Raw genomic sequence first — 23,739 nt, 5'->3', positions numbered from 1 at the left:
AACTCTTTCCCGGCTTAGAGATCAAACCCCAACTGGACAAGACTTTTCCCCGGCCATGAACCTAACTTGTCCGACGACATACCCTTCTACTATGTCAAAAGGATTGTGAAAGCAATCAAGAAAAGGCTGGCCCGAGACTTTTGCACAGTACAATTATCTATAAATGTGCATGATTTGGGGGCTGGTGTAGATAAACTTTGGTCTGAGTTGAGCAGCATCTTTCCTTTTTGCTTTATTCAGTCTCTCATAAAATGAATAATTTGATGCTCTTTTGCTATCCTTGCTCATTGCAGTGAGTGGAAACAGGTGGAAGCTGCCAGCCAGGCCTACAAAGAAAAAGAAAAAAAAAACCAAAACAAAAAAAAACTAGCAGCAATTGTAAGAGTGGAGTTATAAAAACAAAATCATTCCTTGCGAGCTCATTGTATTGAAAACAAAAAAAAAAACATTTTCTGCTTTTGTTTGGGCTGTGTGCCAGAACGCTTATTGGCTGCATATTATTGCCGGAGTGTCTGCTGGTTGCCTGGCAACTGCTCCCAGGCAATAACTCCCACCCTCCCCTTTAAGAAGGCGGACCGCTTACCCTTTACGTGTTAATTGGCGAGTCTGAGCGGCGCCGCTGAAGGTTGGTAAACCTCAAGGTCCGTCAGGTTTTGATTGAATGAAAAACGTGTTTACGCCACCCAGGGCCTTGCTAATTATTTAGCAAACTAAATTAGTGCGTTTCAACTCTCCAAGTATTTGCCGCTCTCGTTCGCGGCCGAGAGTCGATGAGAAAAAGGAACGCGGGAACTCCTTTTTGCGCGCTGTGGACTAACACTCCCATCTCCCCCGCAACCGGTCGCCTGCCCGCAGTTTGCCGCTCGTTGTGACCGTGTGAGTGACGCGGCGCTTCCCTCGGGTCAAAATCAGTGCAACTACCTCGCTTGATCCGAACGCGTTAGCATCACCTTGCGGGAACACCGACGATGAAGGAAAAAAAGGCAGCAGCTTTCATGTAACGCGTACATGCAGTGGGGGTTTTAGCTAGGATTTATTTCATGAAACCGTGACTGTGGATGGGATAATAATTACTTCTCAGCCATGTTGATTGAATGAATTCAAAGTATGGCGCAACCATGTTTCGCTTTCTTGGAAACAACAATCAACATGTGGAATTCCATTTTCAGCATAGACTTGGCGTTAGTAACGCCGGTAAATCATGCCGCGGTTCTAAAACGTGTATGCAATTTGGAATATTCTTCCAATGAGCCAGAGGCTGGCGTAGATGTGTGCTGCGCACACACCGATAACATGATCAGACTGACAAAGCAGTCACACAGGTGCGCATATACGCAGAAAGGGGTTACCGTGGCAACTAGGGAAAGCGTGAGTGGCAGATCGAGTCACAAATGTACTATTTAAGGCTAAAAAAAAAAATGAACTAAAAGCTTTTCCTTCAAGATTAGTGAAAGCAACTTCATCTAGAGTGAGCGTCTTCGAATGGATGGCCGCCCCAAATGATGGGAAGCAATTCCACAGATGTTGCAGCCGCAAGTAGACGCGCGGCTGACTTTGCAGGTATCCGTCTTCATCAGGACACATTAGGAAATGACGGATAATCGCTTGCGCCTGGATGCGCCGCGGTATTTACTGGCGGCGCTGTTGTTCGTTTCCATTCAAAATGAGGCGGTGGTAAAAAAAAAAAATAATGAAAAAAATAAACCACGCGCGGGGCCACCGAAAGCTCCCATCTAACTGCATTCAATCCTTTGATAGTCACTAATATGTTAGCCGCTGTGTCAAAGTGTCTGCGGGTGCGTATGTGTGAGAGTGAAAATAACCATCGCCAGGATCCATCTCAGGTTAATTTAAGACTCTTGCCGGCTAAACGGTTTTAAAAAGAAGCCGTCTTTCACGCGGCCATGTCCAATTAGCCGAGTGCAACAAGAGTGTCGTCCTGTCATCGACGGCCAAACACAGCAGCGGCGCGCCAGCGTTACGAGCTGCCAGTTGAATCAGAAACGCTCAAGTCGGCCCGTTCTTCTCTGGCATTTTGGCAGCGAGAAAGGAAAAACGGCCTCCCGGGGGATGTTATACCTTGCAGCGAGATGTGAGAGCGCTCGTGAAGAAAGTCAGGGAAGTCGCTATATGCAGAAGGGCGGCTTGGGAAGTTTGCATTGTCAGTCAAAGTCAATGGAGAAGAGAGTAAGTACTGATGCCGTTTTAAAGGCTAATGTTGCTAAAAAAGAAAATGAGGAAAAATAGCACTCCATCATATTGTACCGAATGAAAACGGACTGAGAATATCCGACCGAGGACCCTTACATTGTTTGTCTGCGTGTTGCTGCATCAGTTGTACTCAATACAGAAAGAAAATAAATGAAAATGTGCTAAAACCTTATCAGGTCTGTAGACATGAGGCACGCTCTGAGCTTGGACTGATAGTGTCATAAGCATGTTGTAAATAGTCAGCTCCTGCTGTAAGTAAAGATTAGCATCATAAGTATGCCTTTTTTCATTGAAAAACTGTAAGAAAAGACTTTTTTTTTTTTTTTTTTTCCTAAGCTGAGGACAGCAATTTTTCCACTAAGTCTGCCTCTCCTTGTGATGGATGTCTTGATGAGTGAGAAGGGAGGAACAGGAGGCCGGGAAAACAGCATGTACAGCTGGCATAATCAGCCTGAGCATTGGCAGAGTGGCAGCGCTTTATTACTTGTCTAAGTAAATGTATAATTGAGTCGCCTCATCTGCGGTGAGCGAGAGCGACGCGGGCAAATTCATTTGAATGCAAATGGCAGTGACTGCCAAGCAGCCGAGTGGCATACTGTACCTGAAAATATGTCCTATTTTTTTTACGAGACTTGCCCCGCCTGCGAGAACTGCAAGAGAGGATGCCCCGTCTTCCATCGCGCAAAGATACAAGAGGACACGCATGGGAGCAATTTTCACCGATGCTCAACTTAGAACCGCCGGTGTAAACATTGTGACTTTTCTAATCAGCACTTTTCGCTGCCAGCGCAGAAAGTGGCACATGCGGGAGGCGTGTTCGACGGGGGGAAACAGCCCCCGGCATCAATCCTCCTATTCCCTACCGACCCCTTCGCTGTTTGCAATCTGGCTCCCGTGTAATCCATCACGTGGAGACATTAATTATGCAGCAGACTCTTCCAGGACAAAGACTCTAATGAAGAGCCTGTCAACACAGACAGAAGATGTGAGGGTTACCTGAGCGGCTTGGGTGCGACCCTGAGAAGGGAATTTAGAGAAGCGGTGTTGCCGTAACGCCTGCTCTCCAGTGACTACACGAGGGCCAACGTGTCAGCTTGAACTGAGCAACAAAGCGCCATCATCCCCGGGCAGATATGGAAAAACAAGAGCACTATCGATGTGACGGAGGGGAAAACGTGCTCCCGACATCTCGGGTCCATTTTGTTGAACGCTTGAATCAATAATTAATCACAGGGCGGTAACGTCCAGTTAACTGAACGCCAATCGAGCCCGCTGTCAGGTGAAGTCATATCATACGCGGACATGAGACACGAGTCAGCCGGCGACGCCGCACAGGAAGCGTGGCGATGTGTTGGTGTGACGCACCGAAGCCGCTGCTTGTCCTCACTTGGACGTTTCACAGCCTTCGCCGAGCCCTCAAGCCCGGCAGGCACGGCGAGACGGCCCAAGGCGTCGAGTCATAAGCAGGCTGAGCGGGGCCCCGTTGTTTCATGGCTAATTACCGCTGGCTCCTGGCTCTTATCGTCCTACATTTCATCCCTGGGTCCCCCTGTTCCCTCCATCAGTCCTGCTGCTGCCTGTCTCACTGTTCACCGGTGGAAAACGTATCATTAATGACAGAAGAAGGTTAGCCAATTTATCTCCGGGGCGAAACCTTTCACAATTTGCTCTCCTTGTGTCCCGGCAGTGAGATCACACGACACACAACCCGAAACAAAGGTCATCTCAATCCATCCCCCTCTGATTGCGCTTTTCATTCCTTGCTAGTCCATTTACTGTCATACAATGGGCAAATTCCCATGAAAGGGACAAAGGCCAACGTCGGAATGTTTGGAAATTTGCTCCTAAAGTTAAACATAAAACCTAGAACCAAATATTCTGTTTCTTTTCTTTTTGTGCGTTTTTGTGCAAGTGACATACAGATTCAGCCTGCATGTCTACTTGATTATATAATATCTGACTTTCTTCCGTTATTCCCCCAAACTAACATTTTTTTTTTTAACCTTTGTAGTGTTCCACACATTACTTTTCACTCCTCAGAAATAGTGGCAATTATCTTGATGGTGTACCAGTAGATTTATAGCCATGAGTCCGTTCTCATCTCCGAACATGGAAAGTGACTTAATAGGCTCCAAAACTGTGCAGGGTGTGCTTTATAAAGTGCAGTTTAAAAAAAAAAAAAAAAACTGAAATATGGGGATAAACATGCTCAAGTGTGCGTAGGTGGCGTTTTACAACCCCTATGAAATGTGAGTCCGCCAATAAGCTACTGTCCATAAAAAATATAGGCAGTGAAATTAATATATGTAAATGATGGGACGGTTTAGAGTCACCTTAAGACAAGGTGTTTCATTACTCACATTACGCCCCCCCCCCCCCCCCCACACACACACACACACAGTTTGACATAATTGCAAACTCATAAATCTGATGATGGCCTTTATGGAAAGAAAAAGTTAAAAAAAAAAAAAGTCTCATTTTGACCTCCAGACAAAATCCGATTGGCCGGAATGTATGAAAAACGACCGAATAATTGCCGGACGAAACTGATGATTTAATGAGGATTTTTCACTACGGATCCAGCCGGGCAGAGGTGGACATTCGCGGCGCCGTCAAAGGATGAAGACGTTCCAGGAGGAATTGTAACACTCCGTCTGAGCATGTGGACACATGCAAGTAGAAAACCTCGATCTTGAAAATGATTTCACTTCTCACCGCGCAGGCGCGGAAATAACATCATTTGAACTGACAAGGCGAGGAAAGGTGATCCAGAGATCATTCGGAGCACATGAGAATGAAGCCATTAGAGGAGCTAAGTGCAACGAAACCGCAACTAACTCTGTTGCGTTGGCGGGGATTGTGTTGGGATGCGTACGATGGTCTTGGCAGAGCTACTGGAGCAGCTGGAGCATCTGTGAGCAGAAGCGGCAGCAGTGGGAACATCTGTCTTTGCCGCCATTGCCCTTTGCAAACCCTCCACCACGAGTGTTCCTCTCATGTGCTGCGATCTGAGCTCACTCCAGCAGCGATGTGGCCTAATGGGATTATTCTGCAGTGGTTCGAGGCCGCTAAAACGCTTTTAACCTCGTTTATGAGAGAGAACTGCAACTACTACTTTCTTGAACAACTAAAGCACACATTTGTCCACTGGAAACGGACTTTTTTTTTTGTTGCCGGGGGGGGGGGGGATAAAACCCAAATTTAGCGGGGGGGGACCTGTCTGCAAGTTTGGCAAACACATCTAGCGAGCCTTGCGTGTTGCAAGAAAATCAGGATCCTCTGGCATTTGTGCCGTCTACAATAAAAGAGCCTAGAGAGAAAAAGATGCCCTATGGAAGCTGTTATACATGTGCTTTTGACTGAAAAGCTTGTATAATTACCGGGTAGCGCGACAGTGACTCGCTTATAAAGATTGTTTGAAAAAGGCCCAGTCCTTAAGGAGGCGGTGCAGCACAGGATCAGGGCATCACGGGTGACATATTTTGAGCGAAATCAATAAACACATCAGACAAAAATCGCTCATTCTACATTTATTGGCGTGAAAAGCTTTTGTGAGGGCATGGGTCTTAGTCGTGGAACTTATTGACTTCTTAATTAATCTATTGAAGCATCCAAGATCTCATTAGACCGCTTCACTTCATTGGAACGCCATAAAGCCCAACGGTGCGTTGTAGTTGTATATTTCTTTGGAAAGCGAACGAGCCGGTGGTCGGCAAAACATTGCTTCTTTCCTTCCGTCCGCGGAAGAAACGGTTCCGCTAAATCCAAAGCAGCCAACGTATAAGTCAGAACAGCAGCTCGTTAAGGCGACAAACCCTGTGAGGGGATTCGGGCCTCTCACGTGGCACATACTCACGGGTTAACGGCTGTGGTCATTGCGCAAAGCCTTTTTGGGGTGCGACAGTCTCGGTGGGAGGCCAGCAGCGAGGAAGCCCAGCTCGTGTCGGCAATTCCCTGTCGAGCTGTTGAACTCGCCGTGCGACCGGCAAAATCCGAACTAGATATATTTTCCGTAGCATGCTAGCTCAAAGAAATGTAATAGGAAAATGACATGGGACGCACCGCTGGTTTGGAAAGGTATACCCTGGCGCTCCTTCGTCAGTTTTATTGGATTAAGAAAAAAAACATTTCAGAAAAAAAAAAAAAAAAAAAAAGGGTGGCTCCGAAGCTTCCGGCCCTGTTGGCGCACTGCAATTACTGTGTCCTGCCAAAACATCCACTCTCCAAGTGTCCCATTATAGAAGCGAGGCACCTTTAAAGTGCTACTTCAGTGTCACCGCCAACTCTAAAAGTCGCCTCGGTTGCCTCCGTGACTCTGGATGCAGTTGGCGCTCCGATAAATGATCACACTGCTCCAGAGCGACACAGACAAAAGAAACACAGCCTAAACGTTGTCTGGCGAGGAGTACCTGCGGACACTCGACACTGTCGCAACACACGTTCAACTTTGATGTCTTTTTGTGAGGCTTGCAAGAAATGTCGGTGGGAAGTGCCCAGGATGATCTCTTTCACCGTATTCTAGTTGACACGGGGAATTTTAATATTTAATATGTAAATAAGCTTGGCTTTGATTGGATCTTGTTCTGTTTCATCTAGAAATTGAAAACAGATTAGCTCTGATTGGTACTTAGCGGTCTCAGAAGTAGATACGTGAGCTTTTTGTGTTTTTGCCTTCCATTAACCATGTAAACACCCCCACACACACACACACACACACACACACACAGAGCGGCTATGAGGACTTGTGGCTCGCCGATTGCCAATTAGTTTTATTATTACCCATTTTTATGGGGTTTGCCGGGCCACCAGCTAATTCTAAATGTCGCAGCGGCGACAGACGACTGAAACGAACATCCCGTGAGTAACCATTCGAAAACATCCGCAATGAAGCAACATCATAACCCCGTCGGATAAAATGACTGGAATTATTGGCTCAATCGCTCCGTTTTATGAGAGCGGCAAGGATTGCACGCGTGCATTTTGGCGACCGTTAAAAGCCGTGAATGTATTTTTAGTCCAGACGAAAAGAAGCAAGATTAAAAAGAAAAACAAAAGGGGAAATAAAAAACAAAACAAAACAAGGCTTCTTCTAAAGGAGCTCTCCTTTCCAGGCTATTCCGCACCTGCCCAACGCTTGGGGGCATCAACCGCCTCCCCTGCTGCCCCTGGTGTGCAGTCATCCTCTTTGCTTTCCATGAGAACAGATGTTCAGGTGAACATTTGCTCCACTTTGCCTTCTGGATTCATTTTCTGCTCTGCCAACTTTCTCATTTACAATTGCAATTATGCCTTTTCTTTTTTCTCAGGCCTACTTGGCTGCGCGGGTCTTCTTCCAAGCCTTCCTTTGTGTGACCTTTGTCAAGCGATCCTGGGCAGTGTCCGTCCTTGATGCCATGCGGATGCGATCGTGACTGTGAAGAGGCAGGGCATTTATAACAAAAGCAACACGGACGACGGAAGCAGCGTGCTGTTAAGAGGAAAAATGCGGGTGTGTGTGCGCCGGGAGAGGCCGCCGGTTAAATACAATTATCAGCGTGTGGTTACGTTAAAAGCCTATAAAAGGTCACAGTCTGTCTTTCGTAGTTATTGATGACAGCGTTTGCGCTCACGCAGTGTGACAAAGATTTCGCCAATACCCAGAGCTTAATGAAACTGTGACAAGAAAATAAGACATCAGTTTGGATTTTACCCCAGCAACATCACGCCTCAAAATGACTAATATGAGTAAGAAAATACTTGGGTGGTCCCTTGACTTATGACCTTCATTTCGAAATTGCTGGGCCTTGAAGTGTCACGGCCTGGTGAGTGACTCGAGTCAAACTCGCAAGTGAAGGCACCACTTGAGTTTAACATTCATTTTCTAATTGTTCAGACCATGATATCGTCGCTGTGCTGTGGAAAACACCATGCACCGATGAAAAATTGTGGCTAGGTCCATCATTCAAGTTGCTCATCCTTGAACTTGGGTGAGGAATAAACATGTATTAATGGATAGTTAAGCGTGATTGTGTGTCGATTAATCAAGTCTTGATGCAATCAGGAAAATGGAGTGCACTACTTCGAAGTAACTGATGGCTAATTTTCACTGTAGTCGATCAAGGACAATGCGATCCCATCCCTAATTCATACAAGCAATTACACAAAAGTAAGCGCTCACTTTATGACAAAAGAGTTGTTTGTTGAAGAAACTTCTTAAAAATACAGCAAGACTGTAAATCTAAGGTTCAACAACTCTTTAGAAATTTTGTGAATGTGTCGAAATTAATCAAGATAACAAATCTACGGATGAAATTCATCAGTAACAACAATGAATTTTTATATGCGGGTTTGGGTATTACTTATGTCTCGATCTGGGACTATGTCGTTCTTCTACATCGCTTGGATAAAAAAATACGCGTTCAAGCATCCGGAGTAGCCCTGACTGAATTTAACTGCCATTCTTCATTTGTTCTTTTCTCGTCTTGATCCTTGGTTGAAGGCTGCACCTGCAAGCCCGTGTGACAGACAGTCTTATAAGTGTAATTATAACACGGAATTACCGCCCCCTCTGCCATGAATCAATACCCCACCCCTCTCCGAAGGAATTCATCTCGGTGCAAAGCAGTTCATGTGGGAGAAATCAAAGAATCCGCTGCATGATACAGCCTACCTGTCAAAGCGACAGTGCGGGGGTCAGCGGCTGAGCCACATGAAAGATTACACGTATCAATAATGCATTCCGACAGAATGACTCAGTAGGCGAGTGGGGGGGGGGACGGGGGCGGTCTAAATCTAAATGAGGCGTCAGTGCCTTGTCACATTAGGGAACAGGTGTGCCACCGCAGAAACTCCTGTCCCGTGGCATAAGGCCCTTATATTTGGCATGTCAAACGAGCAGGTGTTGTGTATAATTCATCTGTGTTCCATTTTTCATGCTCGGGAGCAGGACAGAGGCTCTGGGAATCAGAGTCCGTATTGTGAAAAGGCTCAGTGTGGTGCACTCCTGAGACGGGGGTTGCTAAGCCCTCGGCAATCTTTCAAAAACCTGACAGCCTTTCAAGTTATTCTACAAACAGATGCAACACGCTAATGCTAACCCGTCTCGATACAGCCAACCCGGGCTAAGTGGCGCTTCATTGCTCGGCAAGCTCACAACCAAGACGAAGCGGGTACATTGTGTTTTATTGAACAAAAGGAAGCACGTATACATGACGTATGAACACACTAACAAAAAAAAAGCAACGGTGGCAAACGTCAAGGAGAGCGACGTAAACGGCAGGAAATTAACTCAAGGAGAGGTATGGAGCTACATTGGATGACGAAAAAAATTAAAATCTTAAATCCACTTGCACTATAGAAGAAACATCGTTTTAACTAAACATCAACGGGAGTAAACAAACATGGCAAATATGGAGCTGGTATGAAGACGCGATAAGGCAAACACTCACTTGAACAGGCAATGGTGAGGTCGGTAATGGAAAGTAAGCAATTCACTAAAGTCTGACCCACGCTTGTTTACCAGTGTTTATATCAAGGTACTCCTTCCCTGTGTCTGCAGTTTTCTTGTCGCCCAAGTGAGCCTGAAAAGCTTTAAATCACTCTTTGGAATATGAAATATCTGCTTGGCCCGTTTTCAACCGCAAGCCTGAATCAGTTCAGTGAACCAAGTAAAACTACAAACGATACACTGCTCAACTATTAATTCGCTTCACGGCTCAAGAAAACTAATAAAATGCCGAGTCTGTATAAATGATGAAATACCATACAAGTAAGCGATATTTGCTGTGTTTTCTTTCCTCTGCTGTGATTAAGAAGCCAGACGATTGTCCTTGTAATGAGGTGTGCGGAGGGGGCTCCGCCCATCCTAAAGTCACCCAGTCCAATGATATCGACCACGATACCGTATGTTGACGCCATTGTAATGCTAAACAGAATCACGCATTCGCCGATTAAGCACTCCCAAAATTTTACAAAGGGCCACATCACAATTGTGTTTGAATTGCTTGGCTTTGTGATGACAACATAAATCGCCGCTTTGCATTTGGAGAGGCTCTATTTTCCAACGCACGCCTTCACGCCGGCGCCGTGATTTCAAAGGGATCAGACGTTTACACAAACAACAATTAAAAGCTCGGTTAAGTTTGTTCTTTCTGATTACCGGCGAGCTCGCCTCGCGCATGCAAAGCGATGATGCGCCTTTGCGATGATCAAGGCTTCGTCGGAAGGACCCGCCCACAACGCAGCTCAGCCAGCCTCTACGAAGAAGGTCAGGCCCCCTTATTACTTTCCACGGACTGATTATAGTTCGGCAAGTCAGGGTCTGTTCAGTGCTGTCACACGGTACAGTTAAATGAGGTGATACATTTTGATTGGTTGACACCAAAAGGCTGCCGGGGATCTAACGCATCATCCGTAAGATAAACATGGCCACCCTCCTCCACCAGTCACATCCATTCTTCACGCTTCCAGGAGAGATGGCTCACTGTGATTGTGTCGCCAGGTGCTACCGATGAAGACAAATGGAAGCCCTTGATGGGTCGCGGCCGTCGCTGAGCCGCGCCGCGCGCTGACGGGAGCAGGCGTAAATGTCAGAGAGGGCAAAAGGGCCGCCTCTGCAAAATCGAGGCCCGTTTCTGATATGTGACCTTGCGCAAGTTGTAGCTGGTATCGAGGATGTTAAAATTACAACATGCAACCTTAAGTCTTGCTTATCACCTTCCTCAACGCCCTTGGGCTTCCCTTAGCATGGCGGCATTTAACTTGAAACTACTTTGCCGGAGTCAACAAACTAAGGAAAATGGTTGAGTTTGCATGCTGAAGGCCAACAGTCCATATGATTATATCCTGTCCTGAACGCATATGCGGGAATGAACATAGCGAGGGATGCCTCCTCCACCGGCGTTACAGAAACCGAAAGTGTTATTATTGGTCCAAAAACGGCTGTGACTCCGACCTTCAGCGCCGCATTTGGAACGCACAGCTCTCGCGAAATCAAATTAGAACAAACGCTTAATATGCAGCGTTATATACGTCAATTAATTGAGTTTATGATGCTCTTTGACGGTGTATTGTAAACTGCAAATCGACTTTGTGTCCCGACACCGTCGCTTGTAAACTGTTAATTAGCCGGCCGTGACCCCCGGGCCTCGCTGGCTGTGACTCATCTGTCTGGAATCGTAAACGCAATTCCGCTGCCATCCTTCTCTGACACAGCAATGAGAGCGTGCTCCCCTTTCCATGATGTGAAAATAGCGCTGACCTAACACTGCGAGGCCTCGGATACTGTATTAAACAAACAATGCTATCCAATTTCTGGAAACGCCACACTGATCACTTTGCGCGTGGTCAGAATTGAATTTCTCGGGAATGGGATCTTTGACGTGGCGGGGAGCGTCCATAAATCATTCCTTGACATTGCCGCTTCATTACCCAAAACTACTTTCTCCCAGCCTCTCTCTGTCCCTCATCAAAAGTCTATCATGGCAGGCAAAACTGTTTGAATTGTAGGTCTGAATTCGTTCACAAACAGGGGGCGATAGAATGGCGGGAGACGGCTGGATTGAGGGCAATTATTTCTTTTTGCATGAGAGCGCCACACACTTATGATAATTACGTCTCGCTATTAGGCAAAGGTTCCGTGTCTCCTTTATAGGAGCTGGAAGCGCGGAAGGGTGCAAATGGAACAAGCTTTTAATTCTAATGAGTCCACGAGCAAAGCTGAGCAGATGGGGGAGATGATCACTGGATTTTTTTTTTTTTTTTTTTTTTTTTTAAGATCATGTTCATCATCTCGATGACTGTAAGTCAAGGTCATGCCTGAAAGCTCTAAATAAAGTGCAGCGGCTCCAACACCGGGTGAGCAAAAAGGTGCACGGCGCCATTTCTTACACAAAGAATCGGTTCGGTGAACGTTTTGCATCATGCGGGCAGGAAATCAAGTAAGCCAATAAAGCAAAACAGGAAAAAAAAAAACCCTAATGGCAGACACGTGCTTAAATACACTGCTCCTAGCAACCGCAGCGGCCGCTTTTCAGGCCAAAACAGAACGATTGTGAGACAACGCAGGGGGACTGGAGGGCCAAAGAAATCTTGAAATTGTGTCGCAATTTTTTCATTCTTCTCTGCCGTGTCGCCGGGACCATCTCCCGAGATGCCTGCATCCCATCGCCGCTTTTCACCCGGTAGCCGGGTGAGATATCGGCGCTCGCCGTCGATCCGTCCTTTTTAGCGTTTGAATAAAAACTCTAAAACCATCTCGGCGGGAGACGTACGGCAACGTAGCCGTGACCCGTTCAGACGGGTGTCGGATCCATTGCCGCAAACATTGGCCTTTCCTATCAGACGCATCTTCCATCTCGGTGTGCGTGCGGCGCCTTAGTCGATCGGAGGTGTCTGTTAAAAGGAAACGGCTGACTGACAGCCCAGCACTGGGCAATCTGCGAGATATATTGTTTCCATTGGCTCGCTGCAGTCGGACTGGGGAATGAAGACAGAGACCTTTTAAATACTGCAAACACACCAAAGCAGGGGATGGAAAGAACACGCACCCCCCCCCCCCCCCCAGCACAAACAGTGCGCAACGCGGAATGCTAATAAAGCAACCAAACCTGCCTATGGAAACTATGATAAGATATTCAAATAAGTCCACTGAGTTCTATCATATTTTCAATATAAAATGTTCCAACACAAGTGAACCGAAACCTCAAGCGATAGCATCTTGCTGTATGCTTTTTCCACTTTATTCACGGCTGCACGCAGATTTTTTTTTTTTTTCTTTTTCCTGCAGCCATATTTTTTAAATAATTGAATTTTACTCTGCGCAACTGCACATCCACTACTGTTGATTTTATCCACGCTGACTCATTAACTCGTCAAGCGTTTTCTCTTCCTGTCGTTCGCTGGCAAAAAAAAAAAAGGGATGCTTTGTTTTATCATTTCTTCCATGGGAAACACCGCTCCGTATTCATGGAGCGGAGGAAGAATCGTCACTAATGAAGTATTGCTCCAGCGTGGAGAAACGATGGGACTGATTTTAATTTGTAGAGTGTCAACAGTTTTTGAGACGCACGTCACAATGCGGCATCGGTTGAGCGGGAAGCGAGGAGGCACTTTCTGACACTCTGATTTCACTGCATGATTTTACACGTGGCTTGAAATATACGCCTGTTCCTATCAGTAATTCAATTTCGTATTGCTTCACTAAGGACCTTTTTTGCCTTTATATAATATTCATTTCACACATTTAAAAGGAGGCCCACGGCCTTTGACTGTTCCAACAGTGTGTTCGGCAGTTTGGAATTCTAATGCTCATCTTCACTGACTTAAATGAATCCTAAAATGTCCCTCTGGTACACTGGCATCAATTAAAGATGGCTGCAAGTTCAGCGCTCTGCGCTCCGGCTTTTTTAAGCGAGTCACTTTTCAAAGTGGACATGCGGCACAATAACTCGCACTTCGATGTGACTGTTGGCTTTTCTTTGGTCAAGACTTGCATCCAAAGAAGGCAGGAAAGCCATTTACCAATTGCCTTTACTCACAAAGTCCATTGAGGTAACACGCGGGATAAGAAGACTGAGCGCAATTCAATTTTACTCAGAGACGTCCTACGAGTTTGAACAAATTGAACATAGCTGGGAGTTGATTCAGGTAAATGGAGCGCATCTCACTTGAGTATTTAGGGAGGGAGAGGATGTCATTTAGCACGGAATGGGAATAAAGCACAAGAGGCCACGGGAGCGTTACAGCAACGACGTCCTCCTCGTCGACACAACGGGACCCGGCCTCGCATTTGTTCCACTCCCGAGGCTTTAGCGCCTTTCTTGACAAAAGGGAGATGACAGCTTTGATGTCGGGCCTTGTCTGCCTTCAGTTACGCTACCTACTCACTTGAATGTAAAACCAGCGCTTTTGTCACGGACACGAGCCCAAACACTTCATAAACGCTCCGCTCCAAACTTGTGTCTACACGGGGAGCAGAGGATAGTTCACAGAAAAACACAAAAGCACACACATGCGCACGCACTGAATTCGGTTACCTTACCCGCCAGCTGGGGAGGAAGGATGATACGAGTACAAAGACGGAGGAAGTGAACGGGAAGGGAAGGGAGACGGGCGGATGACGGTAGCTGAAGGACAGAAGGATGGAAAAAGGCTAAATGGCAGATTTGAGGAAACCTAGATGGATGGCTGGACTATAGAGAAGGACTGATGTCAGATGGATGGAAGGCAGTATGGGTGGTTGGCGGGAAGGAGAGATGGATGGATAGGTCTTTGGAAGACCGAAAGAACGGGGGGGGGGGGGGGGAGGGAAAGCAAGGGGAATGGGTGGATGGCGGAATGATAGACGACAGGAAGGAAATAAAAGTGGACGGAATGAAGGATGGAAGACAGGACTAGAAGAATGGCGACGAGATGGAAGGAAGGATGAGTAGACAAGTGGATGGAAGAAAAAAAAAAAAAAAAAGGCACAAGACGGACTAGATAAGATCGCGATCTCTCTCTCTCTCTCCAGCTGTAGAGCATCCATAAGGCACGTTAAATGACGACAGTATGCGGTTGAATGGAATGCAGTGGCAGAGACAACACTCTACATATTGTCACATCCACTTCATTAGCGCTGCCACGCTCCTGTGGGGAGCAATTTACTCGTTTCCCTCAGGGGCCCCCCACCAGCAGCGGGGGCAGCAGCAGAGAGAACGGCGATACCTTCCGAAGCGCCCAAATGAAGAGGCCTCCGCTGGGGAAATCGCCTCTCATTTCAGCTTTGCCACTCCTAGATCCCTCATCTCCTTCGCCGTAACCTCTACAAGCGCCTGCCGTGCGGCCATTACCCAGCGACTGAGGCTTTCAGCTGGGGGAAGATGGATCTTAAGGATGTCCCCCACCGCCAAGCCCCCACATATCCCTCGTTTGCATTCCGCACCGTCAACGGCCCGCACCGGCCTACTCGGCTTTGCGGATGTCTCTCACTCCCTCAAAGGCTATTTCTTTCTTTTGCTGGCCGCTACGGCCGGAAGAAGATATAGATACCTGCAGGCGTGAGCCGCATCCAATCAAATAATAAAAGACTAGTGGTTGTTTTCTTGCATTCTTGCTTCTTTTGTAATTGCCTCAATCCAGAATCTTCCATTGAAAGCATTTGCTTATCGACTGCAACGAACTTGCTCGTCTTCTGCGGATTCAAAAGATTTCCATTGATTCCGGCTGCTCATATAATATCCCTATAACACGCTGAGCTGCTTTCCTCATAAGCTTCCGGGTCATCGACGATTGCAACGAAACCGTCCGTCTCAGCTCTTGGTAAAGTCAGTGGAATTAACTAAATCACCAAACGAATCCCACAATCAGAGGGCATTATCCACTTCAGAATGTAATTGTCCACACCACGTGGTCTGTACCAGACTGTTTTTGAGTGGATTAAACCAGCGTCAGAATCTTGCGAGCGCCTCTATGAATGTCGAGGAAAACCTCCAAAGTTTGAAGCAAGGACGCGACCTTGTCTGATATTCGGCACCTTGACTTGATTCCTCAGCAAAGACCAAAAACCTTAGACACCTTGAAGAAGCTCAACGCTACAGACAAAAACACTAATGAAGGAAGTCAGGGGGAAAATGTAAGCGCTGTAATACTAATTGACCTGACACACACCTCCAGTGTGTCTCACCGGAGACAACTGGTGGCTTGGCACGGCAGTCTGCCGAGCTGCAATCTCTCTTTTCAGTTTACCCTGCTTTTTCCACTACCTTCTCACTTTAAAGACGATTGTCACCCTCTACGAATCCATTCTTGTGGTATTTAGTTACAAATTCTTTTTTTTTAACACATAGGATCACACACTGCCCCATTTCAGAGGTTAGCATTCATTCCGACCCTCGAAAGCAACAACAAAAACGAACCCAAAACAACACCAGTGCTCTCGTCCATATAGAAGCAATTCTCCAGCAAGCAAACCTGGGGGCAAATGAAACAAAAAGCAACGATAACAAGAAAGCTGCTCAAGAGAAATTAACTGACTTTGATTTGTTTGCACTAGGCCCATGTTTTATCGAGACATCTCGTTTGCTTACCTTCCAGATTTCTGAAGGTATCGAGAACATTCATCAGAAAACTAACATCTGCCCCTGCCATTTCTTCTCCCATATTTGCATATTCCAAGATGCCTTGGCTCACCAGCCTGAGAGATGGCGTCGTTTTGCTCGTGCGTCACCGGAGCTCTCGGGGCATAAGAGCAATGAGATGGCAGTAATTGGCTTTGATTTAATGCCGTAATGTATCCAACACAGCTGCCGCGCTCAGCAAGCGTGTGTGCGCACGACCGTCTAGTTACCTTTGGCGCGGACGCGCTACCTGGGGGTCGCTTGGTTGATTCAAAACTATGATGTAAGGCATTGTGGCAAATCAAGAGTGGCTACATTATAAATTGATCCAAGAATAGGCTATGTGGTTTGTGTGAGACGTACTGTACATGCAAGTCTCCAGAGCAAGGGAAGAGACTGCAGAGTTACACGGTAAAAATCAGTTGGACAAATGAGCTCTCGGCCGTAAGCTAGCTGTAGCCCTCGTGCGTGCTGCTCTGAAAGTGGAGAAGTCCACTTGAAAACGATTTCCCCCTCGTCCTCCTCCATAAAGGTGTGAACGCACCAATCTGACGTCAACAACCGCGACTAACTTTGGTGCACATACCAGTCGGGTGAGAGGATTTCGCTCAACCAATCAGAGGATGGAAAACGCTGATGTCACGCAGGACCTGTATGCTAAATCTGAAATTTGAAAAAGGTTAAAAAAAACGAAATAAAAAAATAAAATAAAAAAAACATCCTTTATTGGAGTGTTTGGACTGTCATGGGCCAACATTTTTGGCACTGAAAGCTCTGGGAGGATTCCAACGACACGGCAACACAAAGACGCTGAAATCGGATTGAATGGAAAATATTTAACACGTAGGCTAGGCAGCCAAGACACTGTGTAAAATAAAAATAATAGGCCGTTAGAAATAAATGGATGCAATTTCTTATAAGTTGCAAATGGAGGTCAGTCCTTCCGATTGCGTTTAAGCCAGCAGGGAAAACCTTGAAGGCCCTGACTGCACGCCATTACTCTGTAGCTACTATGCAGAGGAAAAGTGGCATATGAAAGCAAAGAAAAAGTCATATTTTATTTAGAGATGCTTCTCAGACTCATCTGTTTCGCTGCAAGCATGTCTCATGTACTACATATTGGCCACTCTGAAATCCATTGTTAAAATAATCATGGACAGGCCAATGTTCGAAAAAAGCATGCAGGAGGGATGTGATTACAGCCCGATACGGAGAAGCTTGTCAGCTGGAATAACATCATCCTCAGCCCATCCCGAGCCATGAACGAGTCGCAAGCCATGAGATGCCACGTTCGAGAATACGTCACGTCGTGTCACGCTAGATCGCCGGATCGGAGGGAGCGTACCTCCAGAGTGGGAACGCGGTTTCCAAAAGAGGTGAGGAGCAGAGGCAGCAAAGCCCGTCCCGTTTATTTCCCCAACCCAACAATGGATTTCATTTTGATATTTCACGCTCGAGCGGTTCACATCAAATTCGGAAAAACGGGTGCAAAAACCACGCGTGCGCTGACCTTTCGCCGTTTGTAACGTGCAGTCGCTTGACTCATTTGTATGTAGTGGACCATAGCGTATACACAGGCTTTTTAATCATCTTAGAATTACTACTGGGAAAAGCTGGGAAATGTCCACATGGCGATGCAAAAAAAAGAAATCGATTTGACCTGTTCCACACACAGAAACATTTGCACAAAGACAGAACGCATGCGACAGTCATTTGTGGCAGTCCGACAAAAAAAAAAAAAAAAAAAAAAAAAAGAATCAATTCTCTCTCAAACTGACTGGATTTGGCCACGTCGTGGGTTCTTTTGGAACTCTTCAAGGTAAAATGAATGCAGTCCATCGACTACTTCGGCTGAGAATAGGGGCTACATAATTAAAACAGAATTAGAATTAATAGGATGTGGTCATTTATTAAAGTCGGCCATGTTTTGCATTTAACAGTGCTCATTATGGGAGCTCTTCATTAAAGCTGTGCAGAAATCAAGAGTTTGAGACAATGCGCCTGCAATCAGCACCGGTGCAAAACGGTTTGCTCGCTGACGACCCCACGCCGCAAATAGCAGCGAGTCCCCTGCTGATTATGTAAATAGCACGAGATCCTAATCTACAAACACCACTAATCATTTCCACGTGGTCCGTTTTTTTTTTTTTCACCCAAGATCCTCGCGAGGGCCTCAAATGAGGAGTGAAGTTTGTCAATTGCGCAACATTATCAGCGTGACACCGTAGACCCGCAACAGAGATTTCGCGGAAAGTTAGAGCGCGGGATCGCCCGGCTGTGCGTCTTGATTATTAATCGAAGGAACCATAGCTAATTTGTCATGCACAACCGGGGTTCTAATAGTTTAAGAAATTTTCATTCATTATTTTGATTTCTAAAGTCTGCTCGTATTCATTTTTAGAGCAGGTTTGTGAGTTTTTAATTTTTTTTCGATATTGCTTTGTTTTAGTTTTAGCGTCATTAGTATTTGTCAAGATCAAAAAGGTAACAAAGCACTGTATGATGTAATAAAGCCAACCTTTATTCTCAAGGGACCATTTGACCTTTCTTCTGTGTAGGCATCGAGCGATACCAAAATAACTACCAATAATTTCAAATGAAACACAAAAGATCATTTATCCATACGAATTGACAAATATGAAAATGAAGGACATTTTTAGCTTCGATTATAGTTTCGGTGGCATGTCATTTCCGTTTATATAATTAGCTTGCGCACAGCTAGCTCAGGGTTAGGTCAGTCAAAACATGCTGATATTTGGTTGTAAAGCTCATCATTTGAGCACAATTTGAAACACATGACTAATGCTTTCTGGATAAAATTATCTTAAACTATAAATAAAAGTTGCCATCGTCAAATTAATTTTTAATTAACATTGAAGTTTGCTGCGTGCATAAATCAACACATGCATGGCTAAACAATGTTTAAATTAGCCCAGGAAATAAACACAACATGGAGCCAATGCTAATACACTTTTGCTTGATAATTCTGCAGCAATTTTTCAATTATAAACTGTTGTGCAGCATGCTTTTAATGGCTGTTTTAATAGAAACGCAAATTAATTGTGTACACGTTGCCGCCATGTCACATTGGAATGATCCCGGGAATTGGAATAATGAAGAATCAATGGAGCAACATATTGGATGTAGATGTTCATCAATATGGATGAAACCGAGGAGCAAGCGACGTGCCGCTTGTGTATTCCTGTCACAGCGGCAGGAGTTTGTGTTTTCCATTACACTCGGATTTTCCATAATAAATAGCAGCATTTCGAATGAAGCTAGTGGGCCAAAAACATATAAAATAAACGCATGCTTTGCAAAGAGCCACTTTGCATACATATTATGACTGGAACGCGTCCTTTGGCACTAAAGTCAAGAAGAGTGCGGCGTCTAGACGCAAGTGGAAAATTATTCACATTTCCCGTAAGACGGCCCAGGAGGAGAACATTTGGAAGCTTATCGTCCAGACATGTCTACCCTTTTCCCGGCCCGCCAATTGCTTCCCGCTTGATGGGCAGCGCGGCCCACGTGTGAATTTACATCTAATCCGTTGCCACGCAGACAAGCTCATTTAAAAAACGGAACCGGCGACACAGGCGGAGCGAGCGCGAGACCTCGTCTCGGGGTAGGCAGCGTCAAAAGCTGAGGATTCCTTTGAAAAAAGCTACAGCGGGGTGGGTGGGGACACGGCTTTGTAGTGTGCATCCATATTTAAATGCTGGACAACTTAGTATCATGTGCGATATTTTCACGCTTGAACAGATGGTGATCGGTCACATCTTCTTATTTCACACATTTTGTGCCAATTAAAGACAAGGATTGCTCTTATTGACACGGTAGAGAGCCAAGAGACTTGGCACCGTTTAGGTACGAAATCTGACAGGTCTAACAGATAAAGTGCAAAGAGGTGCATGTGTTACATTACTCACATCAGGCGGCTCACGATGCCACGGGCGGTGACAGGGCGCGGGTTGCCCACATCTGCAGGGTCATGTGGCAGGGTACGTGCCGCTTGCCAACTTTTGGGGGGGAAAAAAAAAAAAAAAAAAAAAAAACATCACCAGGAATTAAAGAATTAAAATGACTGCAGCAGTTGGTCATTTCGGCGCAATAGCACCAGCCAAGCCCCATTCACATTTTGTCTGATAAGGCAGAGGATTTTTCGTTTCATAACGAGCCTCTCTTAAAATGCGCCATTGTGCTGCCAGATGATTTACACGTGGAGATTGGCTGATGATTTATGTGACATGATCATGATGAAACTGGCATGCATTAAATGGGTACTCCGCAACCGGGAGTGAGGTGAAATCACGCTGTGTTAAATTATCTTGACGTGCAAATGGGCTGTAAAAAGACCGTTTTTGAAATTGCTAAATGAATGGTTGCGAATACTTGCAGTCAATTTTGTTTGGATTTTACATTTTAAAAAATGCCTCTGTATTCTTTGTACAGATGGTCATGTTACGGCAATCAATATAATGTTTATATTAGCATTGAGCAGGGATAAAAAAAAAAAAAAAAAAAAAAATCAACTCAAACAAATGTTCTGCCTAAATGCGCTGCAGTAAAAAAAGAAATCAAAGTTTGACCGTTTTTTTATGTTCAAAGTGTGAATTTGTCAGCTGTTCACTTGAAAATTAATGCCTTGGTGTGCACGGTTATATAAATCCATCAGTTGCTTCTTATAAAGTAGGAACCCCCAATTCCAATGAAGTTGGGACACTGTGTAAAAGGTAAATCAAAACAGAATACATGAAATGTTTTGCAAATCCTTCCCAACCTATATCCAATTGAATTTTGTTGGAACGTTTTGCAGGTCTCTAGGCACAACAATAACACTAGCAAAGACAAGGTATTTAATCTTCAAACTGATGAATTTCTCATTCTTGCTTGATGTCCAATTTCAGCTACGGAACAGTCCAGGATTTGAGTTGTCAAATTTTGGGCCACACAGTTTTAACTGGCGACAGGTCTGGACTGCTGGCATGCCCGTCTAGTACTTGCACTCTTACTAGAGAACCACATTGTGGTACCACGTGGAGAATGTTGCTCTCAGACCTTGTAACAGATACACAACTCCAAAAGAATTTGAGAGCTTAGACATGTGGCTTTCACGCAGGCCCGACTTTATCATTATTTACCGATTCGATCGAAGATGTAAAAGATATATCAGGTTCGACTGGTTCACAAGCGCGTCGTCTTTTTCACCGCCGTCACTTGTTTCGGAGCTGCCCACGATCGTCCGCGTCACCATTCATTTTAATGCCCGAAACATCCTCCACGGTCTGGCGACACAGTCACATGTACATTCTGATGCATTTCAAATTGGCCAAATTCAGATTTACTTGTATCATACATTTCACCTACTTGTAGTGTTTTGACATACGCTGCTGTGGCAGCGGAGATAAAGTTCATGGCAAAAACAAACCCAAAAAAAAAAAGCCTGTCGTTAGTTGTCCCCAAATAAAGCAGGGTGGTTTGCATGTTCGCTGATGTGCTGGTAATCCTGTTTCATGCTCTCCTGGAGAGGAGTCCCACCATCATCCCGAGGCATGACAATCCCACCTACAGGAGTGTATCAGCAACCACCACAACACCACTATGACTGATGTGTTTACGCCTTTTCTTATCACATTTACCCCTCAGTACTCGCGGGACCGACTCCTCAACATACACAGCCAATGAGTCACAGCACGGCAAGAACAGGCTCGCATTATTTGAAAATGTCAAGTCGAGCATTTTTCTTCAGACGGCATCTCACCGACTACCGAAAAAAAAAAAAAAAAAAATGGCAATCATCTAGATGCGGATTTGCTTTCCAAATAGTGGGCCTAAATACTCACGAGGTGAGGTTTAAGTCAATCACACCTACACTTGCCCATTTGGTGAAATGAGAGAAAGAAATGACAGGCGGGTCCGTCATCCATGTGATAAGTCGACTTTCAGTGCCACTTGATAGCCTGAAAATGGACGGTGACGAGATCAGCCTGCGGTGTGAGGGAGGTGACGATTTAGGGGATGCTCGCCCTCCCTCTCTGCTGACGTATACTCTAAAATAAAGGCAGAAAGATGGAGAGACGAGATGGAGATGAAGAAGTGGCGGGGGAGAGAAGGCAGCGAGGAGCTGTCTATTGACGCTGCTGCAAATGTTCCCCTGGCCGCCTCTGACAAAAATGGATGATTTTTATTAAGAGCCTTGGCTTTGTATCTTCCATCTCGTATATCTCCTCTAACAGAGGAAGGCCATCTCGGAACCCGACATGGAAGACAAGTGGTGCAGGGCTTTTATTTGGAGGGCTGTGCGTGTGTGCGTTTAAAAGCAGTTCGCTTCCATTTAAAAAAAAAAAAAAAAAAAAAAAAAAGAAGGGAGTCGTTTTGGACAGTTTCCACAAGATTGGACCGAGAGTTTATAGATGTGCAATCAAAAGGGGCAAAAAGAAAGGCTTTCTTTACGTGAAAGAGTGATAGCATACGCAAACCCTCACACCAACCCTGTCCCAAATGTTTGCTTCAAATTAGGTTGCCCAGATTGGCAAATGCAAAAAAAAAAAAAAAAAAAGAAACGTCTGCGTCACTGTGACTTTGCTTGCATTTGCATTTCCAGGTCATAAATTCACCTATTTTGTCTTCAATTCGGGTGAGCTCGAAGCAGACACGCAAACTGCGGCACCAACGCTGGGCTGAAAATTAAATTCCACTATGTCACTGCCTTAACATGTCAAAGTTAAGCCGTTCTGTTTTGTGGTGGTAGTCCCCCCAAAATCAAGTTCAAAAAGTAACAAAACACTCATCACAAAGTACAGGGAAAACTTTACATGACGTTTTTTTGGGTGTTTTTTTTTTTTTTTTTTTGCAAAAGTGGTAGCTAATTAGCCGAGCGTTCCCCTTTGCCGTTGACGCCTGCGTTGCAAATCATCAGCAGTAAGTGTACAACCTCCCGTGTGTTTGTCTGACAGTGGAGCCACCAACGAGGGGGCGTTGTGAGCCCGAGACACGGAGTCGCGTACGGATTGCGCAAATCACTCACAGCAGCCTCTAACAATGTCGACCCACGGCGGCTTAACCGCCTGTGTGGCTGTGAGCATTTGTCAGCTTAACACAAATTGATGCAACTAAAGCCCCGTTTCCACCAAGCTGGATGGTACAGTTTGCCAGGGCACAATCTGGAAAGGTAAACCCTCGGCCTGCCACCAAGGCGTGTAGGCGGGGTGCAGATATCTGCGCAGTACGGTGCTGTGCGTCATACGCTGATGTGTTTTTCGGAATATGTTGCCTTCTTCAAACCCTATACCTGTTTTTGCATGGAAGTGGTCACTTGATTACAAACAATTAATGGATCGACACATGTTTATGTCAATAATCAGCGAAGACGTACATTATAAAATGAACCTGCAGCCATCTCTTCTGTAGGCGTAAAAAGCAGGATTGAAGGAGATTGACATCCAATAAAAAC

General features: G+C 45.5%; 1 long non-coding RNA gene across 3 annotated transcripts in view; it reads right to left on the bottom strand.

The window, feature by feature from the left end:
- LOC147126378 (uncharacterized) overlaps positions 1-23,739 on the bottom strand; it is an 84,914-nt gene that overhangs the window by 32,302 nt on the left and 28,873 nt on the right. For 2 of the 3 annotated variants that reach the window (XR_015084631.1, XR_015084630.1), the window contains exon 3: positions 20,216-20,305. The exons of the other annotated variant lie outside the window; for it this stretch is intronic. This is a non-coding gene — a long non-coding RNA (uncharacterized LOC147126378). The remainder of the gene's footprint in view (positions 1-20,215; positions 20,306-23,739) is intronic. 3 annotated transcript variants of the gene reach the window in all.

This window comes from Filicampus tigris, chromosome 22 (assembly GCF_054856515.1).
Source record: "Filicampus tigris isolate MCC_2025a chromosome 22, RoL_Ftig_1.0, whole genome shotgun sequence".
NCBI lineage: Eukaryota > Metazoa > Chordata > Actinopteri > Syngnathiformes > Syngnathidae > Filicampus > Filicampus tigris.
Note: the sequence above shows the minus strand (reverse complement) of the source record. Positions and strands in the feature narration are given on the sequence as shown.